The sequence below is a fragment of the Psammomys obesus genome, unplaced genomic scaffold (genome assembly GCF_907164565.1).
Source record: "Psammomys obesus unplaced genomic scaffold, mPsaObe1.curated_primary_1811, whole genome shotgun sequence".
Classification (NCBI taxonomy): Eukaryota; Metazoa; Chordata; class Mammalia; order Rodentia; family Muridae; genus Psammomys; species Psammomys obesus.
In genome coordinates, this window is record NW_026585987.1 from 45,897 (window position 1) to 57,746 (window position 11,850).

Here is an 11,850-nt window from a genome sequence, read left to right on the forward strand (position 1 = left end):
ATTTTTTCATTAAAGAAAAATTTAAATAATGATGAATAATTCTTTTTTATTGTCGTTTTCCCATTTATGTATGTATGTATGTATGTATGTATGTATTTAATCTCTTTACAGCTTGATCCCAGCACCCTCCCTCCTCTCCTTCTAGTCTTACATTTACGGCCCACTCCCCTAACCCTCCTCTCCTTCTCATAGAAGGGGAAGACCCTAAAGAGTATCAACCCACCTTGACACCTCAAGCCACAGCAGGACTAAATGCATCCTCTCCCACTGAGGTCAAACAAGGCAGTCCATCTGTGGGAAAGTGACCCAGTGACAGGCAACAGAGCTCAGAGACATTTCCTACTTCCATTCCTACGGGATCCACATGATGACCAAGCTACATATCTGTTTCATATGTGTGGGGGTTCTAGCTCCAGCCCTTGAATGCTTGCTGGTTGGTAGTTCAGTCTCTGTGAGGACTTATGAGCCCAGACTAGTTTACATTTTAGCCTTCTTGTGGTGTCTTTGAGCCCCTTGACTCCCTCTATGCTTCTTCCCACTCTTCCACAGAACTCCCAGAGCTCAGACTATTGTGTGGCTGTATGTCTCTGCATGTGTTTTCATCAGCTGCTGAATGAAGCCTCACAGAAAACAATAATGCTAGGCTGCTATTTCCTAAATCTCTGCTCCATCTTTACCACTAAACTTGCAGACAAGACAAATTTTGGGTCTAAGGTTTTACGGCTTGTTTGATATTGCCCTCCCTCCAATGGAAGACTCACCTGGCTATGAGAGGTGCCAACTTCAGGATCCTTAAGCCCTGCTAGAATTCTTAGCTATGGTACCCCTTGTAGACTCCCAGGAGCCTCCCCTGTCCCAGAGATTCACTGCCACCGACTTCCGTTTTCTCTCTAGGTACTCGCCAAAACTCCATCCCCTATCCTCCTCACACTTGATCCCTACCTTTGTTACTCTCTCCACCCCCTCTCCCACTCAGTTCCATACCACCATCTACTTCGGAGGTTTATTATAATTCCTGTTTTGGGGAAGATTAAGAGGCATCTTCTCTTGTATGCTCCTTGGCTTCTTTCTGTTTGTGGATTGTAGCATGGTTGTCCTATCCTTTATGGCTAACTCTACACTCATTAATGAGTACATACCATGCATGTCTTCTTGAGTCTGGATTACCTCACTCATGACGATCTGTCTATTTCAATCCATTTGCCTGCAAATTTTATGATGTCTTTGTTTTTAGTAGCTGAATAGTGTTCAATTTTGTAATGTATCACATTTTCTGTATACATTCTTTGTATGAGGATCATGTAGATTGTTTACAGTTTCTATGAATTAAACTACTATGAATTAAGCTGATATGAACATAGTTGATTAAGTGTCCTTGTAGTATTTGAGCAACTTTTAGGTATATACAAACAGTGTTATGCCTGGGTCTTGATGTGGAGGTATTCCAATTTTTTAGGGAAACATCAAGATAATTTCCACAGTCGTTGTACAAGTATGAACTTCCACCTGCAAAGGAGTGTACCCCTTTCTCCATATCCTCTCCAGCATGTGTTGTCACTTGAGTTTTTGATCTTAGTCATCCTGATAGATGTAAGATGGAATCTCAGAGTTGTTTTAATTTGCATTTCCCTGATGACTAAGGATGATGAACATTTCTTTAGGTGCTTCTCAGCCATTAGAGTTTCCTCTCTTGAGAATTCTCTGTTTTGCTCTTTAACTCAATTTTAAGTTGGGTTATGTTATACAAATGAAATTAATATGAATTCCATCCACCATATTGAGTTTATTGTGTTCTTTGAGTATTTGATTCTTTCAGCAATAGTTTTACTGTAAAATTCTGAAGGTAAACACAGAATGATGACAATGGCACATGATGTTTGGAAGTCTAGGGTACCTTAATAGTACCTTAATAATACCAACAAGTCCCAAAGAAGTAATCCATTCAAGATACCTGACTTTTTGCCAGCCTCTGGTATCTAGTGGGGACATTGTTACCCTGCTATAGAGTTTCATTTTTCAATTTTACTTTGTGTGTGTGTGTGTACTTATGTTTAGAAAGAAAGTCATAGGTTTCTATATGAATAATTCTAAAGAGCAATAGTGTTGTTAATACACACCCAAACTCCCTCCTCTACTCTGACTTCCCTTTCATATCTCAATTTAACACATCCTTTTTCATTACTCTGTTTTAATCCTAATGCTAGCATTATCTATCTTTCCTCCTTGACTAGTTAGTAATTTACTGTCCTCTCTGTGTATTCCAAATAAAGCCCAAAGATCAGAAAATCCAAAGCTAAAATAATTTGGTGAGAGAAAATGTGATGTTTTTTTGTTTTGCAAAACATTGAAAAAAATAAAACTGATGCAATAGGAGGGTAACCAGGCACTTTTTAAACATTCTACAATAAGCATCTTATGTTACTATCATAAAATAGTTTTAATTGCGATATTTTTTTCTTTTACAAAAATGGAAGCTAAGGTAACTTGACTTCAAGGCAAAACTAGGAAAGAGAGAATACCCTAAAAGTCAAATATTTGCTATCCCTTTAGACTGCATTTCTGGGAATTTGAGGAATCATATTTTCAGATATTTGACATGATCTCATAACTTTCTGTAAGCCCAAGTTAAATTAAAAGCAGATGATTTAAATTATGAAAATTAAATAGTGGAGTAGATTGTAAGATTATGGGAAATGCCAAAAGAGTTTGTGTAAATACACTGTACTGAAGTGATGCCTTACTATGGGATGGATCAGTGAGAAATAAATACAAGAATCCTAATGGATTATGTAGTTTCCCATTTATTTTTGCCTGTGAGTAAATTCATTGTAATTAAGGAAATTTTTATAAAAATTAACATAATATAAAATACAAGAAACTGAAAAATATTTTTATTTTATTTTACTTTTTAAATATTAGTTACAGTTTATTAACTTGTATCCCAGCCTCAGCCCCTTCCAAATTTCCTCCCAACCCCAACTCCCCTCCTTCATCTTCTCCCTGTCCCTTTCAAAGTCCACTGATAGGGGAGGTCCTCCTCCCTCCCATCTGACCCTAGTTTATCAGGTCTCATCAGGACTGGCTGCAATGTCCACCTCTGTGGCCTAGCAAGGCTGCTCCTACCTTGGGTGAGGGGGTGGAGGTCAAAGAGCCAGCCATTGAGTTCATGTCCTAAACAGTCCCTGTTCCCCTTACTAGGTTACCTACTTGGATACTGAGCTACCATGGGCTATACCCAAGCAGGGGTTCTAGGTTAGATCCATACATGGTCCTTGGTTGGAGAAACAGTCTCAGAAAAGAACCTTGTCCCCAGATATATTAGGTTCTTGTGGAGCTCCTGTCCTCTCCAGGTCTTACTAACTTCCCCTTCTTTCATATGATTCCCTGCACTCTGCAAAAGTTTGCTTGTGAGTCTCAGCATCTGCTTTGATACACTGTCAGGTACTCTTTGAAAGACACTCTGTGGTAGACTCCTGTCCTGTTACTTGTTTTCTCCTACTTTCAATGTCAATCCCCTTTGTCTTTCTAAGTGAGGATTGATCATCCAACACTGGTCCTCCTTCTTCTTTATCTTCTTTGGGTGTACAGATTTTAGTATGTTTATCCGATCTTATAGGTGTAGTACCCACTTAGAAGTGAGTATATGCCATGTGTCTTTCTGCTCCTGGGATATCTCACTCAGGATGATGTTTTCTGGATCCCACCATTTGCCTGAAAAATTCATGATTTCTTTGTTTTTAATTGCTGAGTAGTATTCCATTGTGTAAAAGTACCACAATTTCTGTATCCATTCCTCCTTTGATGGATATCGGGGTTGTTTCCATGCTCTGGCTATTACAAATAAGGCTGCTACAACATGCTTGAGCAAATGTCCTTGTTTTGTACTTGAGCCATTTTTGGATATATGTCAAGGAGTGGTATAGCTGGATCTTGAGGAAGCACTATTCCTAAATGTCTAGAAGGCAGCAAAGTGATTTCTAGAGTGGTTGTAAAAGTTTGCATTCCCACCAGCAATGGAGGAGGGTTCCCAATTCTCCACAACCTCTCCAGCATGCATTGTCACTTGAGTTTTTGATCTTAGCCATTCTGATGGGTGTAAGGTGAAATCTCAGGCTCGTTTTGATTTGCATCTCTCTGATAGTTAAGGATGTTGAGCATCTCTTTAAATGTTTCTCTGCCATTCTACATTGTTCTACAGAGAATTCTCTGTTTAGCTCTGTACCCCATTTTTTAATTGGATTGCTTGAATTATTGCCTTTTAACTTGTTTATTTCTTTATATATTCTGGATATCAGCCCTCTGTCAGAATAGGAGTGGTGAAGATCTTTTCCCAATCTGTAGACTGTCGTTTTGTTCTGAGGACAGTGTTCTTTGCTTACAGTAGCTTTTCAGTTCCATGAGGTCCCATTTATTGATTGTTGTTCTTAGAGCCTGTGCTGATGCTGCTCTGTTCAGGAAGTTGTCTCCTTTGCCAAAGATTTCTAGGCTCTTCCCCACTTTTCTCCTAAGGGATTTAGTATGTCTGGTTTTAAATTGAGGCTTTGATCCACTTGGACTTTAGTTTTGTGCAGGGTGATAAATATTTATCTATTTTTCTTTTTCTGCATGAAGACATCCAGTTAGACCAGCACCATTTGTTGCAGATACTGTCTTTTTTCCATTGAATGATTTTGGCTTCTTTATCAAAAATCAAGTATTCCTAGGTTTGTGGGTTTATTTCTGGGTCTTCTATTTAGTTCCATTGATCCACCTTTCTGTTCCTATGCCAATACTATGCAGTTTTCATTACTATTGCTCTGTATTACAGCTTGAGATCAGGGATGGAGATACCTCCAGATGATCTGTTGTTGTACAGAATCGTTTTGGAAATTCTGAGATTTTTGTTTTTTCTATATGAAGTTGATAATTTTTCTTTCAAGGTCTGTAAGGAATTGTGTTTTAATTTGATGGGAATTGCATTGAATCTGTAGATTGCTTTTGGCAGGATGGCCATTTTCACTATGTTACTCCTACCAATCCATGACCACGGGAGATCTTTCCATCTTCTGAGATCTTCTTCAATTTCTTTCTTCAGAGACTTGAAGTTTTTTTCAAACAGATCTTTCACCTGCTTGGTTAGAGTCACCCCAAGGTACTTTATGTTATTAGTGGCTATTGTGAAGGGCACTGTTTTCCTGATTTCTTTCTAGGCCTTTTTGTCTTGGCTACACAGGAGGGCTTCTGATTCAAAAACTGTGGTTAGATGCCACACAAGTAGGTGGCAATGCCTTAACCTTATGTGTGTTGTTAGGCCCAAAGGCCTCTTTCATCCTTGTAGGGGAATGTTATCCTTCTCTGCTTTCATATTACACTCTAATATTTCTATATCTACTAATTATCTAGTTTCAGGCACACTTATTCAAACCCAATGAGCAAAACTAATTTTAATTTCCAGAGGGGGAAAAAAAAACAAACCTGTCATACTGAAAATTGTTCTATATTATTCAATATATTTTAACTATGGTTAGGCATTAAAGATTAACTTCTAAAATGAATTGCTATTATAAAAAGGAAGTGTCATTTTGACATAAATCTTGAAAGTAAATTGAAAATTGTCATTTTCAATCCATCTTTTTATTATAGAATTTAAATATTTCTCCCTTTTACTATTTTTTGTTTTAATTAAATATTTTTAATGAAAATTTTTAAACTTTTATTTTTTAAAATAATTACAGGTTATTCACTTTGTATCCCAGCTCTAGCCCCCTCCCTCATGCCCTCCCAATCTCACCCTCCCTCATCTACTCCCATGCCCCTCTTCAAGTCCACTGAGAGGGGAGGTCCTCCTCCCCTTCCATCTGAACCTAGCCTAACAGGTCTCACCAGGAAAGGCTGCATTGTCCTCCTCTGTGGCCTGACAAGGCTGTTCCCCACTTGGAGGTGTGTGTTCAAAGGACCAGCCATTTTCCTCATACTAGGACATCCACTTGGAGACTGTGCTATCATGGGCTACATCTGAGCAGGGTTTTAGGTTATATCCATGAATGGTCCTCAGTTGTAGTATGAGTCTCAGAAAAGACCCATCGGCCCCAATTTTTTGTTTCTGTTGCTCTCCTTGTGGAACTCCTGTCCCATCCTTGTCCTACTATCTCCCTCTTCTTTAATAAGTTTCTCTGCACTCTGCCCAAAGTTTGATTATGAGTCTCAGAATCTGCTTTGATACCCTACTGGGTATAGTCTGTCAGAAGCCCTCTGTGGTGGCTACTGTACTGTTTTCTGTTTTCTCCTTCTTCCAATGTCCATCCCATTTTGTCTTTCTGAATGAGGACTGATCATCTTACCCAGGGTCTTCCTTCTTGATTAGCTTCAGATTATATACCATGTGTGTCTTTCTCCTTCTGAAATACATCACTCATGATGATCTAGTGCCCATCATTTGCCTTCAAATATCATGATTTCCTTTTTTTTTTCTTAATTGTTGAGTGGTATTCCATTGTGTAAATGTACCACAATTTCTGTGTTCATTCCTCAGTTGAGGAATATTTGGGTTGTTTCCAGGTTCTGGCTATTATGAATAAGCTGCAATGAACATGGCTGACCAAATGTCCTTGTTGTAAACTAGAGCATGTTTTGGATATATGCCTAGGAGTGGTATAGCTGGATCTTGGGGAAGCACTATTATTAATTAATCTGAGAAAGCACCAGATTGATATCCAAAGTGGTTATACATAGTTACATTTGCACCAGCAATGGAGGAGGTTCCCCTTTCTCCACATCCTTTCCAGTATGTATTGTCACTTGAGTTTTTGCTATTAAAAAATGTCTTAACAATTTTGTATAATTATATAGCTAATTTTTGTTATTTTTACACCCCCACATTCCGTTCCCTCATTCCTTCTCCCACTTAAACACTTATTTCCAACAGCCTGCTCTTCTTTGACATTTTCATGTCTTCTCATTAGATGATGCATTTAGTGTAACTGAGCTGGGAAGGAAATAGGTGGTCAGATGACTGAATGAGCTAAGGTGTGGGGAACAAGCCAAGCATCCAGAACCCATGTAAGAAAGAGAGAAAAAAATTTACCACACTGATTTTCTCTGACCTCAGATGTGTGTCATAGCACATTCCACCACAAACACATCATGTACCCTCATGTAGCTACATAGAATAATCACAAATACAACAAAAATACAAATATTCTAAATAGAGGTACTTGCTCTTCTTGATGCAGTTTGTGATCAGTAGAGGCTAGTATCTTAATCATACCATTATTATTGGATTACCCAATACATTTTTGCACTTTTTTACTTTAAATTAATTAGAAGTAATTTTAGAACACTAGAGAGATAGCTCAGCAATAAAGAACATTCTGTTCTTTCAGAGGGCACAGGTTCAATTCCAAGCATTTACATGATGGGTCACAAATGACTCTAACTCCAGTTCTATGGGAAAATGTACTTTATGAATTTCAGAGAGTATTTTATTGTTTTCTTGTATTGTTAAAATAACTTTAGAGTTGTTTACAAGAAATATAAAATGAAAACAATTAAGAGATTCATATAAGTAATAAAGAAGTAACTATGGTTTAACTTGGTTTATAATTTTGAATTTTTTCACTAGTCATAAATATTGTACTTATGTAACATCACTTCTTTAATTATTTCAGCATGTTATTATTCATTCAACTTTCATGATAGTCAAATCAACATAAGTTAGTTGGTCTACCCACTAAGCCACTCAAGCCATCCCTACGTCTACCTACAGAGGAGTGACTCAGTCACTTCATTTTCCTAGGTAATTTTTGCTAAACCAAGCAATGTATGTAGTAATAGCTTCTTAACCATTTGGAAGTATTTTATGCATCTGCTTATAAATAATATATACAGTTCTTGAAATTCAGCACTTACACTCTAATTTAATTAGTTCCCAAAGCTAAATTGAGAAGAAGCAGGTTATAAAAGAGGGATCAGCAGATTTTTGGCAAGTATTTTCCAGAGTTAGTTGAAATTTTGCTACAGAATAGCAAATCCTTCTAGAAATCTATATTTTGTTAACAACTGAAGAAATAATTTTCTGTACAAATACACATAAGCACACCCACGGAGGCAAAAATAGACACAGCAAACGTTTACACTCATACAATCCGTATTACTACAGTTTAAGAATGTTGTTGATTATTAATAATCATCTGTGGATAATGAGTTAGTTTTCTTTTCATAAAAATCATTTAGATAATAAATTACTCTATATAATAACATGTCTAACACATCAAATATAGTAAAAAGTTAAAAATGCACAAAAATTGTATCTAAATCTTTTACTAACATCCATTTTGTTTAAAGTTACACTTAGATCAACTATGAAATTATCACAGCTACTTATGATGTTGTGATAGTAGACAAATATAATTATCACCTTCAGTTATTTCTGTGTCAAAGATCAATATGATGCAGATAGCTATGCTTACTGTATGGAAAATAATAGAGATTGCTTTTCACTTTTATTTTTTATATTTTGTCCTAGGTTTAATTTACAATTGTATGATTATAAAATCTTATTAAGTCTATTATTTAAAGTTTAAGAGGACCATTATTTTTATTTTGATGGTATATTTTAACATAGAGTAAAACTGTGGGGGATCAGCTCCAGCTTCAAGAATTCAGGTCCAGAGATGGGGAAGGGTTGTTGGCACTAAGGGAAGACACTGACCACCCATTGACTTTCAAGCAAGTAGCCCCAAGTAGATGAAGCCATCTTTATTTATGAAATCACAATCCTGGTCACCTGAGAAGTGTCATCAGTGGTTATTTTATTTAAAGAAATCGTAACATCAATGCTGCATAAATTCCCGTATTACAAAAAGCCAAAAATAAATGTCTATCCAAGCATGTACTGTGGACATGAGAACACACCAAAATGGCAACAAATATGGTTCCATAGTTATGCAAGGTGAGAAATTAACCCTTTGTAGATATAAGTCCATTCATTAAATAGCACCCTTCTGTCACAGTATTTTCAAAACTGTAAAAAAGGGGTGTGCCCATTTTACCAAGAAATCTTCCTTGATATGCACCTATCGATTTCAGATAATATCTTTCTAAGAGCATTTTTTTAAATCTCTACCAATCAGGCACAGCTTCTGCATTTTTAAGTCTTTGCTGAAGACACAGCTTGACTACTTTTTACATATCTATTGACCAGAAGCATCTTTCCCACTTTTCAGTCTCTTAATAAGAAACAGCTTTCTCAGACCAGTTATGCAAGCAGGACCCATTGTTCTCTTCAACTGCCACAGGCTTAGTCAGTGTGACTGCAGTTATTTCTCTAGGGATGTGATTACATGTCCCAACACACTCAGGATCTTTGGTCATATATGGAGGATTGACAGAGGCAGAGAGAGGAGAGGAGAGGAGGGTTTTACCCCTTGAAAGAGTATTGAGAAAATCAGACTCATACAGAGGACTTTCAGTATGTGTGGTCCTAGTCATGCCTCTGACCAACAAAGTGAAACCACATTGCTATGAGTATAAGCTTCATAACCAAAGCAAGGAAAGCTTGTAGCACATATGATCCAGGTAGTAAGGACAGAGGCCACCAAATTCACCACAGGTCCTTGCCCAGTGAAAAACAGTTTCCAAGGGCCTTGCCACAGTAGAGTTGGATCAGCAAAGCACTCACATGCCATTCTTTGCAGATGCTGCATGGCCACTGCCATGTAATGATGTAAATTTCTAAATTTTCTAAGCCCAAGTTGTACAGGTGGCATGATAGGAAATCTTGAGGTCATCCTCTATATGATTAACTTTAAGATTTTCATATTACCTAGGAGTGGTATAGCTGGGTCTTGAGGTAGCACTACTCCTAGTTGTCTGAGAAAGCGCCAGATTGACTTCCAGAGTGGTTGAACCAGTTTACATTCCCACCAGCAATGGAGGAGGGTTCCCTTTTCTCCACAACCTCTCCAGCATGTGCTATCACTTGAGTTTTTCATCTTGGCCATTCTGATGGGTGTAAGGTGAAATCTCAGGGTCGTTTTGATTTGCATTTCCCTAATGGCTAATGAGGTTGAGCATTTCTTTAAGTGTTTCTCTGCCATTCGATGTTCCTCTTTCGAGAATTCTCTGTTTAGCTCTGTTCCCCATTTTTTAAGTGGATTACTTGGTTTGTTGCTTTTCTGCTTCTTTAGTTCTTTATATATACTTGATATTAGCCCTCTGTCAGATAAAGGGTTGGTGAAGATTCTTTCCCAATCTGTAGGCTGTCTATTTGTTTTGATGACAGTGTCTTTTGCTTTACAGAAGCTTTTCAGTTTCATGAGGTCCCATTTATTGATTGTTGCTCTTAGAGCCTGTGCTGTTGGTGTTCTGTTCAGGAAGTTGTCTCCTGTGCCAATGAATTCTAGGCTGTTTCCCACTTTTTTTTCCAGCTGATTTAGAGTATCTGGTTTTATGTTGAGGTCCTTGATCCACTTGGACTTTAGTTTTGTGCAGGGTGATAAATATGGGTCTATTTTCATTTTTCTGCATGTAGACATCCAGTTGGTCCAGCACCATTTGTTGAAGATGCTGTCTTTTTTCCATTGAATGGATTTGGCTTCTTTGTCAAATATTGAGTATTCATAGGTGTGTGGGTTTATTTCTGGGTCTTCTATGCGATTCCATTGATCCTCCTTTCTGTTTCTATGCCAATACCATGCAGTTTTTATTACTGTTGCCTTGTAGTACAGCTTGAGATCGGGAATGGAGATACCTCCAGATGATCTGTTGTTGTACAGGATTGTTTTGGAGATTCTGGGTTTTTTGTTTCTCCATATGAAGCTGAGAATCTTTTTTTCAAGGTCTGTAAAGAATTGAGTTGGTATTTTGATGGGAATTGCATTGAATCTGTAAATTGCTTTTGGCAGGATGGCCATTTTCACAATATTAATCCTACCAATCCATGAGCACGGGAGATCTTTCCATCTTCTGAGATCTTCTTCAATTTCTTTCTTCAAAGACTTGAAGTTTTTCTCAAACAGGTCTTTCACTTGCTTGGTTAGAGTCACACCAAGGTACTTTATGTTATTAGTGGCTATTGTGAAGGGTGTTGTTTCCCTAATTTCTTTCTCGGCCTTTTTGTCTTTGGTATACAAGAGGGCTTCTGATTTTTTTGAGTTGATTTTGTATCCTGCCACTTTGCTGAAGGTGTTTATCAGCTGAAGAAGTTCTCTGGTTGAATCTTTGGGTTCGCTCATGTATACTATCATATCATCTGCAAATAGTGACACTTTGACCTCTTCCTTTTTGCTCAAGTACACAACAAGGACATTTGTTCAACCATGTTCGTAGCAGCTTTATTTGTAATAGCCAGAACTTGGAAACAACCCAGATGTCCATCAACGGAGGAATGGATACAGAAATTGTGGTATTTTTACACAATGGAATACTACTCAGCAATCAAAAAGGAGGAAATCATGAAATTTGCAGGCAAGTGGTGGGATCTAGAAAAGATCATTCTGAGTGAAGTATCCCAGAAGGAGAAAGACAAACTTGGTATATACTCGCTTATATAGACCTACAAGACATGATAAACATAATGAAATCTACACACCTAAAGAAGATAATCAAGAAAGTGGACACAGGCGAAGGTGATTAATCCTCATTTAGAAAGACAAATGGGATGTGCCTTGAACTTATGACAGGAGTCTACCACAAAAGGCATCTGAAAGACTCTACCTAGCAGTGTTTCAAAGCAGACACTAAGACTCATAACCAAACCCTCGGCAGAGTGCAGGGAATCATATGAAAGAAGGGAAGTTAGTATGATATGGAAAGGATAGGAGCTCTACAAGGACCAAATATATCTGGGCACAGGGTCTTTTCTGAGACTGA

At 37.7% G+C, this 11,850-nt stretch overlaps 1 non-coding gene across 1 annotated transcript; it reads right to left on the reverse strand.

The window, feature by feature from the left end:
- Window positions 1-5,226: 5,226 nt before the first annotated feature.
- Window positions 5,227-5,351, reverse strand: LOC129671975 (U6atac minor spliceosomal RNA). The gene has a single exon (XR_008719443.1). It is a non-coding gene; the product is annotated as a U6atac minor spliceosomal RNA (small nuclear RNA).
- Between the last annotated feature and the right edge of the window lie 6,499 nt (window positions 5,352-11,850).